This window comes from Felis catus, chromosome B4 (genome assembly GCF_018350175.1).
Source record: "Felis catus isolate Fca126 chromosome B4, F.catus_Fca126_mat1.0, whole genome shotgun sequence".
Lineage (NCBI taxonomy): Eukaryota > Metazoa > Chordata > Mammalia > Carnivora > Felidae > Felis > Felis catus.
The window spans coordinates 9,395,936-9,409,104 of NC_058374.1; the positions used below are offsets into that span (position 1 = coordinate 9,395,936).

Consider the following 13,169-nt stretch of genomic DNA (forward strand, 5'->3'; position numbering starts at 1 on the left):
TAAAATTGTTTTAATCCCATAAATTTGATTGGATGTTCATGTAACAAGTTTGAAAAAGGTACGTGATACATTTTGAAAGAAAAGAATGTATAATACGGCAGGCACGTATTCAGGCAGATGTATTAACTCACTACATTTATATAAAGGCATACTCTTAAATGTATCATGGAAATTTATCCTCACGTCAATCCTCAAGTTATGGAAACATTTTAAATTAGGCATAAAGTAAACACCACTCTAAAATACAGAAATAAATATCATATGGAATTACGTTCTATGTTAAGATGTTCCCCAAATATCTCATTTGAAACTATATGTCTGAGCTGGTTTCAGGAATTTCAGCAAAATGTAGTTTCAAAATCATGGATTTTTAATCAAAAGATTGATAGTCATGAACATACCATGAGATAAATTTACTGAAAATGCCATGACTAGCCTGAAATCTATCAATGCTCAAGGAAGATGTATTGAAAGATTCTTAAAAGTAATTTGATAAATGTCAACTTCTATTTGGGTAAAAATAAATATCATTCTTATTCTAGGGCAGGCTTAGTCCTTGGTAACATTCTTATAAAAGATTATTCATAGAAGATGGAATCCTTATAACATCAACAAATACCAGTTTAAAACTGGAAAATAAGTATATTCTCTGAATTCTTACCAAAAACCAGACTCTTTAATTGAATAGATATACTAGTCCTATAAACCACAGTGTTAACTTAGTTTCACTTTGCCTTTCTTAATATAAACAATCATGCCATTAATAAGTATTATGATGTACCCACTTAACACATATGTAAGAATGCTTTCTTGCCTATCAATAAGAATATCAAGAGAGTGAAAGAAAAACCTATTATCTTTCATGTACTCTTAGCATGTCTGTGTGAGGTCAGTTAACTTTTGAAATGCAGGCTGCTGGGTTAAAAAAATGTGTTTTTAGGTGTGCATGTACACCTATATCTATATATCTATGTGTCTATATATCTGTATCTATATTCATATGTTTGTAAAAATGTAAATGTGTATGTAACAACACATGCATGTGTATTTGCATCTTTATGAGGATGTATACATATGGATACACATACTGCATCAACTCTGTTCCTCTGCAGAATCCATGCCAAGCAGGAATTCATTGGTGTAAACCTTTGTGAAGGGTAAAGGAGAAGGGAGCAGAAGTGGCAATGCTGGTCTAACATCTGTGAAAGATGAGAGGGAAGGACTGTAGCACAATTCTGAGAGATTCTTGCTAGGGTGATGGTAGTGAAGATTGTCTGTTAGAAGAGCTCCCTTATGGCTGACTCCAGTACTCCTACCAAGCACAGTCATTAGCTAGGGACAACCCAGGGAGACTGAGGCCTTGATCCTGACCCTGGGGGGTGGATCCGGAAGATGTCAGCTACCTACTTTTGGTGCAGCAGGTTGTCTCTTGAAGGAGACCTGAGTAGTGCAAGCCCAAGGCTGCCATACACATACATATGTAAATCTATATTCTAGAATGGTGAGCCTTTCTGAAGCTAAGATTATTTGTGACCTTCTCAACTTTTTATCCGTTCCCCAGGATTCTACAGTGTTACATGGATTTTTAAAGAGTGATAGGCGTTTTGAAGGGAGAGGTTATGCATAGCCAAACACGTTTCACATTCTTTAGCAATCTGTATAGGATAGGGATTATTATTTTTAAAATACTGTCATATTTCCAAGTTGGCTGATAGTTCGATCATTTCTTCTGCCAAAAAGAATTATTCTTGGAATTCTATTCAGTATTGTTGAATATCACCTTTGGTTCATTAATCACCAGAAACACACACATCAGAGTTTTGTCGATGCCTGTGGTCAGAAATACTTAGACCTGATGGGGCGCCTGGGTGGCGCAGTCGGTTAAGCGTCCGACTTCAGCCAGGTCACGATCTCGCGGTCCGTGAGTTCGAGCCCCACATCAGGCTCTGGGCTGACGGCTCGGAGCCTGGAGCCTGCTTCCGATTCTGTGTCTCCCTCTCTCTGCCCCTCCCCCGTTCATGCTCTGTCTCTCTCTGTCCCAAAAATAAATAAACGTTGAAAAAAAAAATACTTAGACCTGAGTTTCAGATTTCAAACATCCGAGTGTATTACTTCCAATTTTGTAGGTGCAAAGAGAAAGAGTGGGGTGCAGCTCCAGCAGATACATGTGGCTAGTGTCAGAAGTGAAGTATGCAAATTCCCTGTGAGGTCGCTCTAGGAGAGGGGTCATAAGGGAGCAGAACAAAATAGCTCTTGTTATTGCCTGAGTGTTAGAGCCCTGTCACCAAATTCGTATGTCAAAGCACTTCCCCAAAGTATGGAATTGAGGCCTTCAGGGAGTGAAGTCATGAGAGTGAGGCTTCCATGATGGAATTAGATGCCGAAGAAGAAGAAGAGGAAGAAGAGGAAGAAGAGGAAGAAGAAGAAACCACAGCTGGCTTTCTCTCTGCCATGTGAGGACACACCAAGAAAGTGGCTGACTGCATGCCAAGAAGAGAGTTCTCACCAGACTCAACCATGCTGGCTGTTTGATCTTGGACTTCCCAGCCTCCAGACCTGTGAGGAGTACACTTTGGTTGTTGAAGCCACCCAGTCTATGGTATTTCATTGTGGCAGCCTGAACTGGTCTTCTCCCTTATGTCAGAGAAGGGAGGGAGAGAAAGATGAATCAACCATTTCTGTTTGAGGGCAACTCACATCATCTGCTGAAAATGGGAATACAGAAAATTCCTGAGTCTGATGTGGTGCCAGGAGGGAATAAAAAAGCCCAGAACAGAACCATGCGATAGAAAGCCAACCTATTGACCAGCGACTTTGTCACGTCTACAGAAACAGAAGAGGAACAGGGTAGCCCATGGATGCAGATTATTGAAGTCCACCGAAGCCAAGGAGCTCAGAGACCATTTTGATCAGCGGTGCTGAGAGCCCAGGGCACTGTGTGTTTGAAAACACTTTCCCTTCTCACCCACTGTACCAGCAAACAGGACCTGACTTTGAGTCGGGGTTCCTGCAAGGGAGGAGAAAAGAACTGAGTCGACATTTTTCTAGCCCAGTTTGTGTTGTTCACGCACTCTCCATTGTTCTTTCCCTGGCTGGTGCCACACTTGTTTAAAGCTCAAACTTCACAGAGCCTGTGCCATTGAGTTTCTTTCCCCTGCCAAAGTGAACTGCTCAGATTTCTCCTTAAGTGTTACCAAAACCTCCTGAAGGAAAAGAGAAGTCATTTGTCAGATATTGTTGAAGGCAAAGAGGGCCTTTCAGCTGATAGTAATTTTATTTTACAGATCCTTTATGGGCTTTAAATGTGCTCCTTTATATATATATATAAATCTAAATATAGTCTTAGAAAAAAATGAAAAGATAGTGATATTTGGGACTATGAAGCCACCTTTTTACTTCTGAATGGCAGAATTGCAAAAACACAAAAATGCTGTGACAGTCTATGAAAGGTTTTAAATATATATATATCTCATAACTGTTAAAATTTAAAAATGTATTCTTTCCTAGAGTAATATATTGATGTTATTTCATCCTAAACAGGGGCATTTCTAAACTTCATATAACAGTGCTTTGTGAGCTTTAGAAAGTAATAACAATAATAATAACAACAACAATAATAGCAATTCCCAGCCTTGTATTTTGTAACTAAGAAATCTGGATCATTCAGATAAAGTTCAGATATAAGCATCTGAACGTCAGGTGCTTATCCTGAACCTATCGGAGTTCACCAATCTCTTCTGCATGTGAGATGCAATTTGATGTGTGCCTAGGGTGAATTTCTTTGAGCGCTGAATAATTTCCTTGCTCTCTGGTCTTCAGTGCTGATTAGTTCTTTCTTCTTTGGCTTGTTCATACAAAGGATGCTTTGACATAAAGAAAGCCTGGAAACATCTAGAAAAAAAGAAACAGAATTACACAGTTAAAAAAAAATCCAGAGACTTTTATTAGTGCACTTTGTCTATACATAAACCCATATATGGTTCCAAGGAACGGATGATATATTTAACTATGTGAGTTAGTTCATTTTAATTAAAGCAAATGTAGACTTTTGATCTACGGAATAAACAATCTAACAATAGGAAAAATGCAATCTGTCGAGGCATATTTGAGTTATTTTGCAGTAATTGGCTTGGCAGCAGCTTCAGTCACAGATTTCTGTTTCACAGATTGTCCCCAAATGAATAAAGGTTTGCTTTGAAATGTAATTAATATTACGTTCAGCTGCAAGACATTCTCAGGTTGTCAAAGGAATTTGAAGGAGGTAGCTGCAAAAAGTGAACAAAATAAAAGTGAAACTGGAAAGTAAATTAAGTCAAATTAATGCACAAAAGTAAACTGGACCGATACAAAATGTCAGTGTCATGAACTAGATTTTAAGTTCACTGTCCCGTGAATATTAAAATGATGAGTATGGCTACATAATTCACTGGGTCATCTGTTTATTAACAATGATTACCTTGTCTTAAACATGAAAGGGTGTGGGGGCCTGAGAGCAGAGATGAAGCGGGACTTAGCTCATCGGGGCAGCACTTGGGGAGTGAGCCCCCTGAATTCAGCACCCACCCCAAGCCATGCTTCTTTCTCAACTGCAACATCGACTGCTAGCTGCAGGCCTTCAGGTAAGTATTGAATTCTGTTAGTGAAGAACATAAACACTAGTTTCATGTATTCGGATACTAATGCTTTACATCCAATACATTTCCACAATTTCCTTATGAGAACCATTGCATTTTAGTAGGGGCTTTGGGTCTGTACAGAACACCGAGAGTAAATAGAAACCTGGTTGCAGCTAATCATCTCCTGAGATGTCCTACAACCCTGTATATTTAAAACTCCAAGGTCCAAGATAGACCTATTATTAAATACAAGGAGTAGGAATTGCACACACTGCTGGCATCTTAAATAGCTCCCCCCCCCTTTTGATTAGGAGATTTGTGAACACAGTTGTATTCATTATCCTTGAAAAATTTGACTGTGGTAATTAATGTGAAAGTTAAAATATAGATTGTAATGTATAAATAAGAACATATGGTTTATGAAAGAATAAGCTCATGAATTTTTTTTCAATCTGTTCTACTGGCATTAGAGTTTCAGCCTTACAATATATCATTAAAAGGTATAATTATTTAACAAATCAGCAGAAATTTGGTATTTTTGCAGAGTAGAATTTGTATTGGAAAATTATTCTATGTTCAAACATATAGATTGTTTCCTACTCACATTTAACCCTGTCTCTTGGTGACATATCACTCGCATTATGTCATACCAGCCTCAACCTGTCGCACCTGGAGAATTTGATAACACAAAGAAGTTTGGGAAGGATATTTTGAAAGGAAAGAAAAGGGGGAAGATTGGAAATGTGTCTTACTGTATATCCTAAATCTGGCTGGAAGACCAGCTTTTGAACAAGCTGTTATTTTCCACATGGGAGTAGCATTGCTACAGTAAAATGCCAGATTTCATCCATCATAATGTCATGGCTCATATTAAAATGTCTTCAGGGACCGAAGGGAGGGATGGGCAAAAGACATCAAATCAATTTTCAGGCAATTGCTATGGTTTTCAGAAACTAAGCCCTATGTGATAGTGTTATGGCTGCACAAAGGGAGGTTATAAATAAGGTCCATACATCAGGGGAGGAAGTAATTTGGAAAAAGAAAGCTGATTTGACTTTTGTGTGAATCTGAACATATGGTTAGGGCACAGCTGGGTTATCATTCTATACATTCTTACAAGAGAAAAGAACCAAATCAACACTTCAGAGAAATTAGCCCCTAACCAGAGTCTTGAAACTGACATCTCTGAAACCATATATCCCTCTTGATCAGCTGATGAGGACCCACAGTTATTTTGCGTTTATTATTTAATTACAAGAAAATCTAGTCAAGCCTCATTATTCGATGACCTTGTTAGCCAAGAACTAACCTCTGTGTGAAGATGTCATTTCCTCAGAGGATGGGGAAGAAGGATTGGCTCAGTTAAGAGACCTGAAATGCAGATGGCCTTTCGTAAATGAAATTCCTCCTTCTTGGTTGAGCAGCTCATTGTTAAATTCATAAGATGCAAAGCACCGCAGCCTATATTTGGCAATACTGCCTCTACTCTGTAAACAATCTGTCTTCCAAGGCCTTAATCATCACTAAATAAGCCTTTCATGGAAAAATTGAAAAGACGTGGATAAGAGGGAACCTTGTGGTATTTCCATGCATTATTGTAACAGAAAACAAAGAAGTGAATAGTGTGACATGATCTTTCCAACAGAATAAAAATTAAAATCTAAGTGTCTGTGATAGTCTCATCTTCTATTGAGACTTTAATTATGACAGTATAAAAGATATCTTTCTTATAAACTGGAATCACAGTAAATCAACATATACAACAAAAATACTTTCATCAGTGTTGCCAGTGCATAATTTTGTCATCTAATTTGAGGGAATTCAGCTTTGTAAAAGTACTCATCTTCAAATGCTGAAATTGTTACATGTTGGAAGAAGCTGTGTTTCAGTTTTCTGATCATCAAAGTACATACTCCTAACCCTAATGAAGGCCATACCATGGTGACATATTAATGACATATTAGTGGACTCACAACACCAGATGCAATTATGGGAGACAGAGTGTAAAAGCAGTATTTTTTTAAAACTAGAAAATGTGCAGAGATGATTAATAAGGAGCCTAATTTTTGGAGCGACAAATTACACAAAGATTGAGAAAATAAACTGCCTTAAAATTTTGCAATAAGCATCACAGCTGGAAATAGTCTAATATTCAGCTGTCCTGGGGGTGAGGGGAAAAGATGCTTTCTTTGAATTTTTTAGTTGTGCTTTGTCCACATATAAATAAGGAATTTGAAAGCCTCTGAGGTCAAAATCAGTCAAGGAAGTCCAAATAGTTTTAAGTCAATGTAGATGACTCTCTTAACAAGATATAAACAAGGTTCTCTTATCAAAAAAAAGTTTGATGCACCATTAACATTAACGTGGTTCTTGCTGTTTAATTATGTAGTCATTTAATTCCCAATTTTAGTAGATATATGCAATATGGTTTTAGTCTTATGTCCAACAGAATAGGTTTGTTCAACGTGTGTGTGTGTGTGTGTGTGTGTGTGTGTGTATGTATGTATTAGCAATACAACGCACGGAGTTAGCTTAAGTGAGTCATTGATTTATGTCAGAAGAGGAATGGTAAAGAACAAAGCTATTTTGTAGAAGCTCTTGATAAAATTCTCTGACCAGAGTGAGAGTAAATCAATCAAGGACCTCATTATTGGTTTATAATGTTATTGGAATGATCATTCTAAGCTTTCCATAGATACCATGAGACTTGTAGTTTGCTGGAGCTACCACCATCTTAAACATTCACTTTTTGGCCTTAGTTTCTTAAAACACTGAAGGAAGCATTAAGCCAAGAAGCACTGCAGAGTAATGTTTTGTAGGTAATTGCTTTCCAAAAATGATGAATCTTGATGCGAGTTGAGAGCATTGTTTCTGTTTTTATATTCCACCATTACGTTGTCATTTTTAATTAATATACACCTACAATAATATAATGTTTACTCCTATATCATAGGATTCATTCATTTAGCAAACAGTTGTTGAGAGTTTGCTATGCAAGATCTAAGTGCTGGGGCTACCAAAAAGAATGATGAATATTATTATTATCATTGCTGAAATGTATTGAGTATATCAAGCACTTTCCATACCAAATTCAGTTAATACTCATAAGAACACTATAGGTTAATAATTTCTATAATCCCCATTTTATAGATGGGGGAAGTGAGCCTTTGAGAGCTTAGATGGACCTTGCCTAAGGCAACAAAGATGATAGGCTGGAAGGTAAAGTCAGGATTTCCTGACTCTGAATGTTTGGCCATCTGAGCTCTCAAGGAGCCATATGTCATGAGATAAGGGTTATAAAAACAATACATCATTCAAGCTGGAGCATCTTGGAAGACATAGGGAACAAAAAAAAAATCACATTGAAGGTGGGTCATGAACTTTTGAGGGAGTTTTCATAACATCATCACTGACCTATCTCAGAGAAAACTCCACAAACCCTGCTAAGCTTCTATTTTTTTCACCTGCGCTTGGAGAGAGAGCCCCCCTGAATTCAGCACCCACCCCCAGCCATGTTTCTTTTATGTCTTCATTGTCGAGAAGAATGTTGGGTGTGTGGCTAAGATCCCTCAAGTGTCTTTACAACGAGTAAAGAACCGTTGTAATTCCTGGCGTAAGAATTATCCTCCCATATCATAGTCCATTTCAGTATCAGGACTCTGCAATTTCTGTACCCCCAACACACGTGATACTCACCTCAGTGGAGATATGCTGGGTCCTGCACAGATTTAAACATACAACTTTTCTTCAGACCACAAAGTAACAGCTCCTAACTGCACCCAAACATGGCTTGCTGCTTATGATTTGTTTTAATAAGCATGTAGTCTGTTGATCAGTAACACGGCCACTCGAATAAGGAACTTTGAACTTGGAATCAACACCAAAGGAAACTGTAACAATCACCTAGACCATGGCCTAAATCAAACATTATATTACTGCCATAGATAAAATTCAAGGTGGGTAGGTGGGTTGTTTAATTGGATGATTTGGGAAATTAAAAAATGCAGCTAAGCAGTTAAGTCAGGGGATCTGGAGTGCAATTGTCAGGTTTGGATTTTGGCTTCATTGTTGGCTAGCTCTGCATTTTGGATAAATTCACCCTAACCCTCAAATTTCTTAATGTGTAAAGTAAGAAAAAGAGTAGTCTCTCTCTCTCACACACAGTTGCTATGAGAATTAAATGAGATAACCTACATAAGCCCTTTAGATAAGTGTCTCGGATTCACTTAACACTAAAAAATTGGGAAAGTAGTTAGCTTTTGTGAACCAGCGACTTAGGCTACAAGTTGTAATATCTGTACTTATCTAGCTATATATACTTAAAATGGATGGCTCCAAAGCTGAGAATCAGAAAACATCCTACAGGCAGCAGAAGGAATCAGGAGAGTGGATTTAGACTTCCATGTGATATTGTTTGTGCCAGTTAGGAATTTGAAAATTAAATGTTTTCCTCCTCTGAAAATTTTATTATTGTTTTGTCTCTTTTGCATGTTTTTCTTCATTGAAGTTTCCTTTTTCTCCCCCATTCTCTTATCTCTCTCTTTCCATGTCTTTCCATCACTTCTTATATCTTCCCTCCCTTCTCTTGTCCATCCTTTTGTTGGTTTCCTCTTGTCTGCTATTTCTTACTACAACTGTATTCTTTACTCTTATTCTCTATTTTTCCTTATCAACTTATTACCCTTTTTTTTGCCTTCTCTCTGTTCTTGCTTTATTCTATTGTAATATTCTTCAACTAACCCTTTTACTAGTTCCTTGTGAATTATTCACAAATATAGTCAACCATGTAAAGGACTTTGACCCTCTGGGGGATGGACAATACTTTTCAAGTATTAACTAGCATTAATACCTGCTTGCCCTTCATTCACTTGTATCCCAGAGTTGTTTTTGTTTGTTTGTTCTTTCCCATCTAGGACACTGTGGAATGAGAGAGCAAAAAAAGTGAGAAATTTTGAGCTTTTGGGTTCAAAAATTTAGATCCAGTAGTAAAATAGGGAAAAGTTGAATGTGTAGCCTTTGAGTTCTGTACAAGAAGCTCCATGCTGAGGGAAAAGAGCAATAGCTAGAGAAAGAATACTGTTGGAAGCCAGTGTGGATGATAAAGGTGACTCTGTCATTTCCTTATCTTTTTGGTATGAGAAGATAGAGGGTTAATAGATATTCTTTAAATATGGAGATCCAAGAGTGGAAGAGATTATATTTGCTTTCCATTTGGAAATCTGGAGGCAGCAGCTTTTTACATGTGCCCCGCACCACTGTGGGGAAGTAGTCACTACATTGGATGCAGAGACAAAGGCATTGAGAGCCAAGTCATAATGTGTGTGGATATTTGAGGAGCTAAATCTTTCTAGTGTCTGCATAGACAAGGAAGGAAGGAAGATAGATACATCGAAAGAAAGAAGAGCCGTAGATCCAAAGGGTTACCAAGTCTATGAAGAGAGGATTTTAAAGGGTGGGCTGTTCATTCAGTGGGCACGTCAGGATTTGTAAACTTAGATGCTGTGGATATTGGTTCTAATAAAGACCATAAGGGAACAATTACACATCTCAGTGAGAGCTAACACAGGATGGATCAAGGCCATGCAGTGTTGTTTTTCCCCCCATGAGTGTTTTCACACTGCATAAACCCCTGAGGTTAGAATTGATCCTAAGGAGAAACAGATATGGGAGGAACATTGCTGAATATGATGGCAGTTACCTAAAAGTGCCCAGATTAAGTTTTAGCCATGTAACTGGAATGGAAACTCTAAATGGAAATTAATGCAGTTGGGGGGTCACACCAAGCTTTTTGACTTTAGAAAAGAAAAATACCTACGTGATATTTCCCATTCTCCTATGTCTGCATCCATTCACAATATTGCTAGCATTAATATTATAATAGGTGTTTACGGCATTCATCCATTTAGTATGGCTTTTGGAATCAAATAGACCTGACTTCAAATTCCTATTCTATTCCTTGCTAACTGTATGACCTTGGGACAGATACTTATCATTTTCCAGCTCCACTTTCCTTCTTTATAAATTACGGATAATAATATGTAGCATAATGATGGGGAAGAGCGTGGCAGCTTACAAATTGTGGCACTTACTAAATGGTAGCTCATATTAATAACATTATAAGCATGTGTAATTTGCCATTTTCCAGATTGATAAACACAAATCATAAATCTGATTTCTTTTGTAAACATTTGTCAACAACACAAAGTTAGTGTATTTTAGTTTGAGTGATCAACGTAGTTTTTGCATGCAGTTACTTTCAGAATAAATTAATTATTATAGTAGATGTATTAATTATATAATTAATAATTATAGTAGAACTATAGAACCATTCCAGGCACACAAAGGTGCCTTCCTAAGTTTAGCAAGCCTTTGCAACAGGGAAAATGTGCAGCGATGGGTCAAACACAAAAAGAATTATGGGGTGCCTGGGTCCCAGCTCTTGCCTTTGGGTCAGGTCATGATCTCACGGTTGCTGGGTTCAAGTCCCATGTAGGGCTCTGCGCTGGCAGTGTGGATCCTGCTTGGGATTCTCTCTCCCTCTCTCTCTGACCCTCCCCTGCTCATGTGCTCTGTCTCTCAAAAGAAATAAACTTAAAAAAAACAGACACAAAAAGGACAAGATCATGGCATCAAGGAATACAAAATAAATATGTGTTGGAAAATTTATTATTTTCTGAATATTTATACAAAAGCAATTTTTATTTATTTTTAAGGCTGTAATACTTAAAATAGTTTAAAGAAATTAACTCAATTTGTAATATGTTAAAATGTGCTGTTATAAGAGAGAAAGATTATAGAATCACAAAAAAAACGAGTTTCTACTCCAGAATATTTTCACCCTTAATAAAGCAGAAACATTTTTATGTAATTGTCCAAAATCATCTATTTTCCTACATTTTAGATTTGTATAATTTGTTGCAGTTTTTAAATGAGGTTTTATATTGTTATTTTTCTGTGTAAGGTATATTTGAAATTCATACAACATTTAAGTGTTTGAAACTCACATGTTTTTCTTAAAGTAAAATGCAAATTAAGCTGTAAATCAAATTACTGAATGAAACTACTCTACTTAATTGGTAAACCATTTAAATCTTCCCTATATTGAATATATTGGTATAGTTTTCATCTACAGATTGTAACAATAACTTATTTTTAAGATCTTGACTAATATAATCCCCATCCATATCTATGTTTCAGTCCTAGAAAAGATTGATTTGTGCAGTATTTGAATGCATTTGTCTTCATTATTAGATATTGGTTGCTCTGATAATCATTTTAGGGAGGAAGATGTTTTATCACTGAAGATGTAGCACTTTTTCTCACTATACTGAAAATCCCATGTACAAGCACCCTGATAGGTTTTACATTATAACCATCTTAATCTGCAGAGAAGCAAGAAAAAACAAGCGTCACTTACATTTTCCCCAGGAAACTCAGGGTCTATGTGAGAATTTATAGATAACCCTTTCCAGGCATTGTGTTGTTCTAAGGAGTGGTAAATCAGACGTGGCTTAGAGAGAGAGAGAAGATGGTTTCTCTTGGCCTGTTGATCGTTGTCTTAAAAAGTGGTATTTGTAGTTTGAAATAAATTTAAAGTATTGAAAGAGAATTATGTTGGGAAGTCTCATTAGGATTTGCATTTCATAATCACAGACTCCCTCCATCCTTCAGAATTATACAAAGTCACTGTGGTTTCCTCAGCTTGATGGCCCTGCCATCTTCTGTCCTTCCCAGCAGCACCTGCATTTGGCCTGCTCCTTGCCAGCAGTTAGGGCTTACCCTTCATGTTATTAGGCAACATTATTTTGGTTAGTCTTTGATTGTACTGTTTTCTCTCTGCATGCTCCTTCCCACCTAATTTTCCATTTATTTACCCTTCAAAGGCTTCTTTATACTCACTGTTTAGACCTGCATTTGGCTGTCCACATTGGAAAGATTTATTGTCCCCATTCTATTATCATGATCATGACTTGGTGAGTAAGAGTGTATGCAGCATTGAAGCTATCACCATAGGCCTCTTAGAAGCACACACGTGCATTAAAACTGGGCAAGTGCACTTAAAAATGGGTTGGTTTTGAATATTTTTAGTTTTGAGCAGCCAGCTTTGATCCTACAGCTCTTAGGATTAGAGAATGTTGTACAGTGAGAATTTTTCTTTTAGCCCATTGACTTTCTACCTGCTCAAATTTCCTAATCCTACAAAATTATTTTATTTTCTTTGACCAAACCTTTTACTCTCTATCTCATTCTTTCTAGTATCTATAGAAAAGAGCAGACAAATTTAGCTTGGATGCATATTGATTTGAAGTTTGGTTCAAGAAACAAACTTTAAACCCAGGTTCAAGGTCATCATTATATGTTACTACAAGACTGTGAATTCTCACTAGAATGTAAGCTCCATGAAGGCAGGTGTTTTTGACTCATTATTTACTTGCCTATCCTCAATGCCTAGAATCCCGCCTGGCATATAGTAGCTATTCAGTAGAAATTTGTTCAACAAATGGATCATTCTTCTCCATAATCACCAAAACTGAAATCAAATAAATTGCACAC

At 37.1% G+C, this 13,169-nt stretch overlaps 2 long non-coding RNA genes across 3 annotated transcripts in view; one reads left to right on the forward strand and one right to left on the reverse strand.

The window, feature by feature from the left end:
- The window catches only part of LOC109501315, a 334,390-nt gene that overhangs the window by 19,776 nt on the left and 301,445 nt on the right, over positions 1-13,169 (forward strand). The window lies entirely within an intron of this gene.
- On the reverse strand, positions 1,974-8,449 carry LOC109501308. 2 transcript variants are annotated; one of them, XR_006601238.1, is made up of 5 exons: positions 8,313-8,449; positions 5,926-5,987; positions 5,221-5,285; positions 2,799-3,891; positions 1,974-2,634 (listed from the first exon to the last, which is right to left on the reverse strand). It is a non-coding gene; the product is annotated as an uncharacterized LOC109501308 (long non-coding RNA). The 2 variants fall into 2 exon arrangements; XR_002743644.2 differs by having other exon boundaries at positions 1,974-2,214; positions 2,507-3,891.